Raw genomic sequence first — 11,909 nt, 5'->3', positions numbered from 1 at the left:
AGGCCACTCCCAGTAACCCAAAAGGAAATTGGGTATTTTGGATTGAATGTAAATATATATGCAGTATATGCATTTTTTATCGATTTACAAGGTGCACATTGGAGACCTTGGTGCCGAGGAGTTGGTTGGAACATCCTCAAAATTGGTGAGACTGTTCATGAAACAGATTTAAAGTTATCAAAATGGTGAGTATTCATTCACGGGCCTGACCTGGGCAGGATGCCAAAGTCGGACTTTATTTTTTGTAAATATGCCTAATTCAGTATATGACTAATAAGTTCCAGATCCAAGGTTGTCTTTTTCATAACTGACAAGAGGTATCCCAGCCAGAACACGACTGCGTTGAAATTTTACCCATTAGGCCTGGCGTCCCCTGTTGGGAACAGGAAAAACCCCTTTTTTATTAGACAGGCTTCTCCTCAAGGGAATAACATATCAATTGACTTCAAACCTGCATCAGGGGAGCCTTAGACGTGCTCAGGTGCCTGATAAAAAAAAAAAAAGCTGTTTCGTTGAAGCATAGGGGTCCAACGGGAAAGTGATGGATGTCCAGTTCCTTTCAGGTTGGTCAGTGTAGTTACAAGAAATTGTAATACTACGTTTTAAGGCCCATGTCTGTTGCCAATGTGGCTCTTTGTTTGCCATTTAAAGAAAGATTAGTTCAGGGACTCGGGCAGTTTATAGATCCACAAAATTTAGCACACTTGGTCTAATTGGCCCAATTAGAAAATTCATTTTGGTTTTGAATGAGGGCATAGCTGCACAGCTCAGTAGCCCCTCTTTTGTAGGACCCTCTTCAGGGTTTTTTCACCTAGGTGTGAAGTATTTTTCATCTCTGGCTATACAAAAACATCTCTGTCAGCAAAGCCCACAACACAAAAGAGGTTCCACACACAAACATTTAGCGTGGCGAGCGTCTTAAACTCTAGGACAACTTTTTATAGCCATGCAGTTAGTGGCGTCGAGGTGAGTGTAATTCGTTGAAAATGTTTTCCTGCTGAGTGTGTATTATCATCACCAAGTTGGCGTTGCCCTTGTAGACACGACAATATGAGCACATCTGCCTTTTAATTGTTGGAAAACTTTTGGTTTTTGAACCTAAAAGTTCTGAATCTAAAAGAGGAAAACATTTTGAGCAATCTGCGACTAAAATAAGACAAAGATAGCATTTTAAAATGATTAAAATATGACTCAGACTAAGTATTTCCGTCCAAATTACAAAAATTAAAAGGGCTGCCAAAAACGGTGCTCTGAAATACGCTCAAACTGGTAGCATTTTTAGCCCTGACCTAAAAGAGCTATTGTTTAACACAGCGTATAACTATAATACATAATAAGTTATTACATAACTGCCCTTATAGCTTCAAGTTATGTAACTTCTGTATATGATGCCTTTGGGTTTATTTTCGTTTCAAATTGTTTTTGACGGTCCTGATTGATGGGTCCTACATGATCGGTAAACTTCAATTTTTCATCATGCTTAAATGGGGAGATTCTTGCTGATCATAGCATCCAATTTTTATGCCAATTCATTTGCCGGAATCACGGCAGCCGAGCCGCCGGACGCTCCAATGACCCGGGCCGGCGAAAAAGGCCAAACTCTGCGCGTTCACCTTAGTTTAGAAGCTGGAAAAAAGCTTCGAAGCTCAAGTTGACAATTTATTCAGGTCGACAGTGATCATACGGGACAGAGGGACCCGGGCAAGAATTCAGGGTCACCATATCACAAGTCAACAAAAGGTTCCCAAGAAAAAAAAATGACGATTAGGGGAGCATTGTCTTTTTGAAGGCTCTCGCGGGGTGGGCTGTGGGCAAAATAAGGGTGTGTTTGGGCGTCGTTTAAGATTATTGTCTGTTTGTGGATTGGACAGGAGGATTTGGGTATTTCTGTTGTCAGGGCAACGAGGGTTGTGGATTTTGCCACCTCAGCGTCAAAGGGGCTCTTGGAGTCTTATCAGTAGGGTTGGGCATCGATGGGAACCGGTTCTAACATTCCAATGCTCCTGGAATCGTTCTAATTTTAATAAGCTTGCTTGGAGCATCTCCATTCTCTTTAGGGCACAAAATATGCTAGATGAGAGGGCTCTCCAAACTCTTTACAGCGCACTTATCTTGCCGCACCTCAGTTATTGTTCAGAAATTTTGGGACACGCACATACAAAACACACCTTTATCCGCTTTCTGTCCTTCAAAAAAAGGCAATTCGGATCATTCACAAGGCACCGTTCGGAGCACACACAAATGAGCTCTGCATGAAATCCAAGCTATTAAAATTTCATGACTTGATTAACTCCAAAACTGTTCAAATGATGTACAAGGCCCACGCAAACCGTCTGCCGCCAAACCTATAAACTCGATTCCAACTGAGGGGATCAAATTATGACCCAAGAGGAACCAGATTGTTTTCCTATCGGACAATTCGGGCAACCCTAAAATCCTTCTCGATTACGAACATAGGGGCTCGCTTATGGAATACATGTGATGCAGCGCTGACGAGTATAGAATCATTTAGTTACTTCAAAAAGATGTACAGGGAAACCATCCTAGATTGCTACTCGAATCAACATAACACATAACTCCACCCCACACACACATCCGCAACAAAATGTTCCCACAACAAAAAGACGACAAAAGGATGATTAAATGTCAGGGACAGAGACGTAGACATGACATCGCACACCCTGTAGCAAACTTAGATCATTAACCAAGTGCAAATGGAGCTGCTTGACTGGACGCTAAGCTTGGACAGAATCTTCTCTACAATGCGACCTCATGGCAATCAATGACTTTTGGGAAGATATACAAGTGAAAAAACGGACAAAAGAAACAAAACTAAAATGGAAAATGAAAGCTCATGTAATGTGACTATGTAACTCTGCTATGCTAGACTGTGCGTGTCGGGGGACGGGTATTGATAAGCATATGCTTTTTCCCGTCTTCCTTTGTCATCAGTCTTTTCGGGCAAATCATTCCATATTTTGTGACTGTCATTGATTCTGCTTCTTTGGCCAAACTATCCCACATTTTGTAACTCATTGATACCGATGATGATAATAAATATTTCATTCATTTTTTAATTTTGATTCCTTGTTTCAATGCCCTGACCGCCGAGGGGGAAAAAAATTGCTCGAGTTGAAAGCATGATATTTATATTAGGGCTGTCAATATTATTGCGTTAACGGGCGGTAATTACATTTTTTAAATTAATCGCGTTAAAATATTTGACGCAATTAACGGACATGTGCCGCTCAGACAGATTTAAATGACAGAGTGAAATGCCCATTTGTTAATTTTGTTTTATGGAGTTTTGCCGCCCTCTGCTGGCGCTTGGGTGCGACTGATTTTATAGGCTTCCCATGAGCATTGTGTAAGTAATTATTGACATCAACAATGGCGGGCTACTAGTTTATTTTTTGATTGAAAATTTTACAAATTTTATTAAAACGAAAACATTAAGAGGGGTTTTAATATAAAATTTCTATAACTTGTTCTAACATTTATCTTTTAAGAACTACAAGTCTTTCTATCCATGGATCGCTTTAACAGAATGTTAATAATGTTAATGCCATGTTGTTGATTTATTGTTATAATAAACAAATAGTCCTTATGTATCATACGTTGAATGTATATATCCATCTTGTGTCTTTCCATTCCAACAATTTATTTTACAGAATATATAATTTACAGAAAAATATGGCATATTTTATAGATGGTTTGAATTGCGATTAATTACGATTAATTAATTTTTAAGCTGTAATTAACTCGATTAAAAATTTTAATCGTTTGACAGCCCTAATTTATGTACAAGTTAAAATTACCCCTGTGAGAAGTTCATTTAATTAAAAAAATCGTCGAGAAGTTAAGACTTGAATATAAACTATGCAATTTTTTTTCACCATGCGTTTTTTTTTACCCTGCCTTTTAAAAGAATTGGAATCGAGAATCGTTCGGAACCGGAATCGAAACATGGAATCTGAATAGGAACCGGAATCGCTAAATTTCAAACGATGCCCAACCCTATTTATCAGTGTTATCAGTTGGATATCGGGCGTTCTCCGGTGTTCCTTGTGTTGGGACATGGAGTACCGCCTTTTGTTCTGGACTATCCGGGAGAACTGATTGCGAGAGTTGGTTGTGCAGACGTGGCATTGTCAGCGTCAATCTTGCTCAGTCAGTTGCATGACTCACACGTTGGGATTCCGTGATAAGAAGGCGTCCTATATCTCTTATGCCCTATATTCTGCTTTTCCTTAAACTATGGTATAAGTGCTATTTATTTTATATTGGGTGTCTTAGACAAATACAGTCAATCGGTGCCTACAAGAAAAGGTACTATCTCCTTCATAAATCCACAAAGAAACTGCACTGGAATATAAGCCGGAGGATTCAAAATGAGGGGGGAAAAAGTAGCTGCTTATAGTCCGAAAATTACGGTTGTATCTGCTCTGATCTACTCATCAATGAGTTTCTTACAATGCTCTGCTGGAATTTTAGACCATTCTTCTTTGGCCAACTGCTCCAGGTCTCTGAGATTTGAAGGGGTGCCTCATCCAAACTGCCATTTTCAGATCTCTCCACAGGTGTTCTATGGGATTCAAGTCTGGAGTCATTGCCAGCAACTTTAGAGTGCCTTATCTCAAACCATTTTCTTGTGTGTTTTGGGTCATTGTCCTGCTGGAAGAACAATGACTTATGAGGGAGACCCAGCTTTCTCACACTGGGCCCTACATTATGCTGCAAAATGTGTTGGTAGTCTTCAGACTTCATAATGCCATGCGAACAGTCAAGCAGTCCAGTGCCAGAGGCAGCAAAGCAACCCCAAAACATCAGGGAACCTCCGCCATGTTTGACTGTGGGGACCGTGTTCTTTTCTTTGAAAGCCTCGTTTTTTTGTTGATGTTGATGCCTTTTCCCAAAAAGCTCTACTTTTGTCTCATCTGACCAGAAAACGTTTTTAGCTTTCTCAGGTAAGTTGTGGCAAACTCCAACCTGGCTTTTTTATGTTTCTGGGTTAGAAATGGGGTCTTCCTGGGTATCCTACCATACAGTCCCTTTTCATTCAGACGCTGACGGATAGTACGGGTTGACACTGTTGTACCATCGGACTAGGGTTGTTCCGATCATGTTTTTTGCTCCCGATCAGATCCCGATCATTTTAGTTTGAGTATCTGCCGATCCCGATATTTCCCGATCCGATTGCTTTTTTTAAATTTAATTTTATTTATTTTTTTGCTCCCGATTCAATTCCAATCATTCACGATAATATCCACGATCATATACATTTTGGCAATGCATTCAGAAAAAAATGAATAAAACTCGGACGAATATATACTGTACATTCAAGATACAGTACAAAGGTACTGTATTTGTTTATAATGACAAAAAAATCCTCAAGATGGCATTTACATTATTAATTCTTTCTGTGAGAGGGATCCACGGATAGAAAGACTTGTAATTCTTAAAGGATAAATGTGACTTTGTATATTGTGACCAAATATTGCCATCTAGTGTATTTGTTGAGCTTTCAGTAAATGATACTGTAGCCATTTAACTGTTCTGCCCAAATGCATGATGTGAAGTGCAACCATGACTGTGCGTAGTGGCACCAACTGATACATCTTCTCTGCGTTGGGAAGTAACATAGGGTGTTAAGGAAAAGATCAACCACTACCATTCTTCCCCACATTGCTTCCCACGATATTTCTAATTGTTGAGAGAGGGATTTTAAGGCTTTAGCCAATTAAAAAGAGGCTCCAAAGACTGCCAAAATTCTCTACTCATTTTACGCTGCCTGTTAGCTCTATATATAGGTAAAACGGCGCCATTATAGATTGAACGCGACAATGCATGAGTGGGTCGTGCAGCGTATGCGTTAATTGCATTAAATATTTTAACGTGATTAATTTTTTTAAATTACCGCCGTTTACGCGATAAATTTGATAGCCCTACTGTAAGCTAAAACTAAAGACTGGATGAATGTAAGACATTTTGTCTGTAACGTTAAATACAATTAAACGATTTAATTAAAAAATATATATATATTAAAAAAAGGCATGTCCGATATTTTTTTTGCCGATTCCGATACTTTGAAAATGACGTGATCGGACATCTTTACATCGGACTGCAGGACAGCTTGAACTTGTTTGTATGTTAGTCTAGGTTCTTTATCCACCATCCGCGCAATCTTTCATTGAAATCTCTCGTCAATTTTTCTTTTCCATCCACATCTAGGGAGGTTAGCCACAGTTCCATGGGCTTTACACTTATTGATGAAACTGCGCACGGTAGACACAGGAACATTCAGGTCTTTGGAGATGGACTTGTAGCCTTGAGATTGCTCATGCTTCCTCACAATTCTGCTTCTCAAATCCTCAGACAGTTCTCTGGTCTTTTCTTCTCTCCATGCTCAATGTGGTACGCACAGGACAAAGTTGAGTCAACTTTAATCCATTTTAACTGGCTGCAAGTGTGATTATTGCCACAGTTAAGTAACGTTTTCTGTTAATCACACAAATTAGAGAAGCGTCACATGATTTTTCAAAGGGTGCCAATACTTTTGTCCAGCCCATTTTTGAAGTTTTGTGTAAAATGACAATGATTTAATTTTTTTCCCCATTCTCATTTGTTTTTTCATCGCAAGCAAAATAAATGAAGATATTACTACCAAAGCATTATTAATTGCAGTCATTTTCTGGGAGAAATTAAGCATTTTCTGACAGAATTGCAGAGGTGCCAATACTTTTGGCCAGCAGTGTATTCAAGCAGATATTTGCTCCCTGGAACGTCCAATGAACGAGGACCATTTTTGGACAGTTGAGGTTTGCAAGGCGATACTGTATGATGATACAATTAATCAGAAAGTATTGTCTTGCTTGCAAGGCTAAAAAAGATTAAAATGAAGAAAAATTCCATCATTGGAATAATTGTTACTGTGTGCCAGTAAATATGAATGCCACGTCCCCATTATGCAACAGTTGGGCAGTTTGGTACATTTTAATTGCTTCTTTTTGCAACCTGTCAACATACCTAATTGTTTTTTTGCTACTCTTTGTTTTTGCGGTTGAGGATGGGTGTGACTGAGTGATCAAATAATAACTCTTGAACTTTTAATATTAAAAATAATGATGGGAGCGGGGATGTTGCAGTCCTTATAAATACGAATGATCCTCATCTGAACAACTACATCCATTGAAAAATGCATTCCTTCGTCAGATTCTGCTCAGCACTTGGTGAGTATTCACCACAAAATTCACAAAATCTGTTTTTAAAAGAAATTTTTGACATGAATTGAGAATCCACAGTGGAAAAATGTCCATCTAATCGGTGTTGTTTTCGTCAACGACGACTAGAACGAAAATATTTCGTCAACGAAAATTTTTTTCATGACGATGACGAGACGACGTGCTAAAAACGTTTATTGGGAGACTAAAAACTAGAGATGATGCCAATCGATCGGGTCCGATCACGTCATTTTCAAAGTATCGGAATCGGCAAAAAAATATTGGACATGCCTTTTTTTAATATATTATTAGCGAAAAACACAGACAAGACTGAAAAAGCAGTTTCTGCTCTTGCACTCCTCTTTAAAAGAAACTGCTGTATTTTACGCCAAAACAACTGTTGTGTTTGATAGAACTATATTTCTATTTGCTGCCATAGCAGATTCAAGGCGCATTAAGCCCCCAAACTATTTTTAATTTGCCGGTTTTACCCTCAAAACCCCCGTTTGCAACAGTTTTTGTTTTAACCCAGCCATGAAAACAAGGTAAGTAATTATATTTTTCAAAATGTCTGTCATTTTTAGCTTAGAATCATTAATTGAAGTCTAATATTTTGTTTAAAAAAAAAAAAAAAAAAAACGACTTTAAAAATTATTCACTCGCATATTTTAAATTTTTAAACAAATTATGTCACAATGAAAAGAATGGAGTCTGTAAAAAAGTCACGGATATCTACCTCATAACTACTTTATCGCTAAATTGTATTTTTTTTTGTTACTGTTGCATTTTCCTCAATATGTTAGATGATAAATAATCGATACAAACAAAAAAAAATTGGGAAAAAAATGTTTAAAAGGGTGAATATATAAAAAAGTAAATCACGACCACTCCTTGATGTCTGCGATTTCTGCATCGCGACCCTTGTTATATTATCATGTTTCACCCATAAAATCCCCCAAAAATCCAGCTGTGGCCATTCACAGCTGTGTCTTGACACTCAGTGATACATGCGACATTGAGTTTTTAATCGAAACAAGATAAGTTTGCGGTAATATGTCGTTAAAGTCATGCTCTCGCGTGTTCTCGCCTCCAAATTGGGTTTTGCTGTTTAAGAAACATTAGTTTTTTTTTAAAATGCCCTCCTGTTCAAAATTTTTCTTCCCCCAGAAAATGGAGATTTTAAGCTTTCCAATGATGTATCACACAGGCATATCGGACAATTTTGAAAGTTGGCCAAATTGGGGGTCTCAAAGCAGAACTTCAAGTCACCTAAGTGTTTTCCGCCATATATTTTGATTAAATCGTTTTCTAATTGTATTTAACGTTACAGACATAATGTGTTACTCTTCCAGAGTCTTTAGTTTAAGCTTAAGGTGGGGTTATCAAATTTATCACATTAACGGCGAGAATTAATATTTATTACATTTATCACGTGACAATATTTAACGCAATTAACGCATGCGCTGCACGACCCACTCACGCATTGTCGTATTCAATCTATAATGGCGCCATTTTACCCATACAGTATATAGAGCTAAAAGGCAGCATAAGATGAATAGAGAGAATTTTGGCAGCCTTTGGAGCCTTTTTTTAAATGGCTAAAGCCTTGCAATCCCTCTCCCAGTGCTTAGAATAATCGTGGGAAGCAATGTGGGGAAGAAAGGTAGTAGTTGATCTTTTTCTTAACACCCTATGTTATTTTCCCAACGCAGAGAAGATATATCAATTGGTACCACGACGCACAGTCATGGTTGGACTTCCCATCATGCATTTGGGCAGAACAGTTAAATGCATGGGTGTCCAAACCTGTCCTCAAGGGCCGCTGTGGGTCCTGGTTTTTGTTCCTACAAATCGAGCACAGACAGTTTAACCAATTAAGTTTGTGCTAAAACAAGCAGCACCTGACTGCAATCAACTGATTACACTTGTGTGAGACCAGATTGGTGAAAGGTTGTCCTCATGATGGGTTTGAACAAAAACCCACACCCACTGCGGCCCTATGTGGAATAGTTTGGACACCACTGGTTAAATGGCTACAGTATCATTTACTGAAAGCTCAACAAAAACACTAGAAGGCAATATGTAGTCACAATATACAAAGTCACATTTATCCTTTAATAATTACAAGTCTTTCTATCCGTGGATCCCTCTCACAGAAAGAATGTTAATAATGTAAATGCCATCTTGAGGATTTATTGTCATAATAAACAAATACAGTACTTATGTACCGTATGTTGAATGTATATATTCGTCCGAGTTATATTCATTTTTTTCTTAATGCATTGCCAAAATATATATTATCGGGAATGATTGGAATTGAATCGGGAGCAAAAAAAGCAATCGGATCGGGAAAAATCGGGATCGGCAGATACTCAAACGATCGGGATCGGATCGAGAGCAAAAAAAACATGATCGGAACAACCCTACTAAAAACATAACGACACGAATGCCAGTTTTTGTCTGAGGAGTCGACAATGCGCTAGGGCTGCAGCTATCGATTATTTTAGTAGTCGATTAATCGATGAACTAGTTAGTTCGAATAATCGAGCATTCGGGTAAGGAACATAAAAAATACAATACCTGAGCTGAGCCTCAAACGGTGTAAAATGAGGATCTAAGTACAACAAAAGAACAATTGGCTAATTTCCATAGCAAAAGTCCACTAGCTTAAATTTTATATAATAGGGTTGTTCCGATCATGTTTTTTTGCTCCCGATCGTTTTAGTTTGAGTATCTGCCGATCCCGATATTTCCTGATCCGATTGCTTTTTTTTTTTTTTTTGCTCCCGATTCAATTCCAATCATTCCCGATAATTTTTCCCGATCATATACATTTTGGCAATGTATTAAGAAAAAAATGAATAAAACTCGGACGAATATATACATTCAACATACAGTACGTAATTACTGTATTTGTTTATTATGACAATAAATCATCAAGATGGCATTTACATTATTAACATTCTTTTTGTGAGAGGGATCCACGGATAGAAAGACTTGTAATTCTTAAAGGATAAATGTGACTTTGTATATTGTGACTAAATATTGCCATCTAGTGTATTGAGCTTTCAGTAAATGATACTGCAGCCATTTAACTGTTCTGCCCAAATGCATGATGGGAAGTGCAACCATGACTGTGCGTCGTGGCACCAGTTGATGTATCTTCTCTGCGTTGGGAAGTAACATAGGGTGTTAAGGAAAAGATCAACCACTACCCTTCTTCCCCACATTGCTTCCCACGATATTTCTTATTGTTGAGAGAGGGATTTTAAGGCTTTAGCCAAGTAAAAAGAGGCTCCAAAGACTGCCAAAAGTCTCTCTACTCATTATACGCTGCCTGTTAGTTCTATATATAGCTAAAACGGCACCATTATAGATTGAACGCGACAATGCGTGAGTGGGTCGTGCAGCGCATGCGTTAATTGCATGAAATATTTTGACGTGATTAATTTTTTAAAAATTAATTACCACCATTAACGCGATAAATTTGATAGCCCTACTTTAAGCCAAAACTAAAGACTCTGGATGAATGTACGACATTTTGTCTGTAACGCTAAATACAATTAGAAAACGATTTAATTAAAAAATACATATACTGTATATTAAAAAAAGGCATGTCTGATATTTTTTTGCCGATTCCGATACTTTGAAAATGACGATCGGACCCAATCGATCGTCATCCCGATCGATCGGGACATCTTTACTATATAATGCTAATGTTTTTTTTTTTTTACAATGCTCTTAACAAATGGGTCGAACACATATTCCCACAAAACGGCTAAATATACCCATAAACTAAAGATGCATTAAAAAAACATTAGCTGAAACAAAAAACTTAAGCTTAAGTTGGTCTTAACAGGGAGCAGCTGGATTCAGTGTCATATTCACTGTTGCCACTCGAGGGCAGTGTATCCACCCAAATCAATACCTAAATGCAAGCACTGACAAAACAAACCATTACAACACAACTTTAATTAAACGAATACTCGAAGCAGAAAAATTTAGTTGGAATATTTTTTCTAATCAAATTACTACAGCATTACAATGTGCCATAATTTTTGTCACATGTTCACAATGTGTGTCTAGTTGTGGCACTTATGTGACGTGCTGCACCCCCCCCCCCCCCCAATTCACCCGCGCTAGTTTCCTCTCCAGTCTGCCCATTGCCTGTTTTAAAATACACACGCTAAGATGAGTCTTCTTTTGTTGGCAAGAAGAGAAAATATGCAATGTTGATTCAGCCTTTAAAGGTCTGTGCTGGGTAATCATTACACACTAAATGTAACTCGTAGTGTTAGCATAGCATTCACGCTCGCGTTAGCATCAGGCTATTGCTAACGGTGAGCGTCCTCTTAAACTCTGTCCTGAGTGATCACACACTAAATGTAACTCGTAGCGATAGTATAGCATTCACGTTAGCATCAAGCTATTGCTAACAGCGAGCGTCCTCTTAAACTCACAACTTTTTTAACATAGTTTGTGGTGTCCTGGTGGGTATAATTTTTTTTTTTTTTTTTTTTTCATTTTACAAGGCAAGACACGGCAAATTTATATAGTGTGGTGACCCTTTCTTTGGCACAATTCACCCGCCGTACTTGTGTGTCTGTTTGGCCGAGCGCGTTACCGGCTGCGTCACAGTCACGTGACTAGAGACACGAAAAGAGCTGCGCGCGTTCCGGCTCACTAGAG

The sequence above is a fragment of the Corythoichthys intestinalis genome, chromosome 2, assembly GCF_030265065.1.
Source record: "Corythoichthys intestinalis isolate RoL2023-P3 chromosome 2, ASM3026506v1, whole genome shotgun sequence".
NCBI lineage: Eukaryota > Metazoa > Chordata > Actinopteri > Syngnathiformes > Syngnathidae > Corythoichthys > Corythoichthys intestinalis.
The sequence above is the reverse complement of the archived record's forward strand: the minus strand, read 5'-3'. Positions refer to the sequence as shown.